Here is a 1812-nt window from a genome sequence, read left to right on the forward strand (position 1 = left end):
TCATGTGTTTGGTTGAAGTTATCTAACATTCCCTTGGAATAAGATTTAACCTCCACATAAGTTTTTTTCTTATTTTGAAGGGAATGTGATTCCCTTGGTTTCCTTAGGTAATGTAAGATTACCTTGCCTTTTTTTTTTTACAACTATACCCTTCACTCTTTTATAAACTTATGCTAACAATTATAGCATAAAGAACAACACTTCAACCAAACAACTTTATATTACATATCTCAATTTTAACCAAACACAAGATTCTAATATTCTCAGGAATTCAACATTCCCCACAATCTAACATTCCCTAAGATAATCTAACATTCCGTGAACCAAACGACCTCGTAAGATTAATTGAAAATTTTTAATTTGTATTTCTAAACTAGCTAAATAAAATTAAATATTAGGCCTATAAAATTTTGGGGCCCTTCTAAAATTTGGGGCCATGTGCTATAACCCAACTTGCACAGCCCAAAATTTGGCCCTGCCTACACTGAATGTACTTTGTAAAATTGGAAAGAACATATTGGTTCACCAAAATATTCTTTAATTACCATAATATTATAATATTCAAATATTTCATAATAATTCAAATAAATCAAATACTATACTTGTTGGTTTTATGACTTTTGCGCAATCAACGGTTGGCCAACACTACCTTTAAAATAACGAGTATATAGGAAAAATATAGAGAGAATATATGGAGAGAATATAAGTACTTTGTATTGATGAATATTGCTTGTGAATCGTAGAAATTGACTGCAAATTATATTGTGGACCATGGTCCAAAATGGTGTCGTTTCTTTTAATGAAAAGAAACGGCACACGTTTCGCGTAAAGTAGTTCTGTTTGTATAATATATTTAGTTTCATTTCAACACAACTATAGTTTCATTCGACATTATACATACAATAGTCTTATTTTAGTGAGACATGTTATTGAATTTCATTTTATATACATTGTAGTCTTATTACAACACCATTAAATTATAATTCTAATTCTACTACGGTTTCATTGGACAATATACACCCAAATATGTGAAACTGTTATTCAGTTTCATTTTATATACACTGTAATTTCATTACAACACAACTACAGTATCATTTCGATATAACTACAGTTTCATTGGACAATATACACTCAAATATGTGAAATTGTTATTCAGTTTCATTTTATATAGATTGTAGTTTCATTACAACACCACTACAGTATCATTTAGATATAACTATAGTTTCATTGGACAATATACATTCAAATATGTGAAACTGTTATTCAATTTCATTTTATAATACACTGTAATTTCATTAGAACACAAATGCAGTATCATTTCGATATAACTACAGTTTCATTGGACAATATACACTCAAATATGTGAAACTGTTATGCAGTTTCATTTTATATACAATGTAGTTTCATTACAACACAACTACAGTATCATTTCTATTCAACTACAGTTCTATTTAACAATATACACGCAATATGTGAGACATATTATTCAGTTTCATTTTATACATACTGCAGTTTCATTCCAACACAACTAAAGTATCATTTCAATTCACTTACAGTTTCATTTGATAATATAAACACAATATGTGAGACAGTTTCCTTTTAGATACACTGTAGTTTCATTTTGTTATGAACACAAAAAAAAAATAAAAAAATTACGGGCTCTTTTTAAATGTAACGACAATCATTTCTTTACTTAAAGAAACGGAGCCATTTTCAGATTATGGTCCACAGTATAACAATTGGAAATTGACACCCTGATGTATGGGGTCTATTTATACATATCTTGGGCCTAGAGCCCTACAAGGAATAAGA

This window comes from Ipomoea nil, unplaced genomic scaffold (genome assembly GCF_001879475.1).
Source record: "Ipomoea nil cultivar Tokyo-kokei standard unplaced genomic scaffold, Asagao_1.1 scaffold1101, whole genome shotgun sequence".
Lineage (NCBI taxonomy): Eukaryota > Viridiplantae > Streptophyta > Magnoliopsida > Solanales > Convolvulaceae > Ipomoea > Ipomoea nil.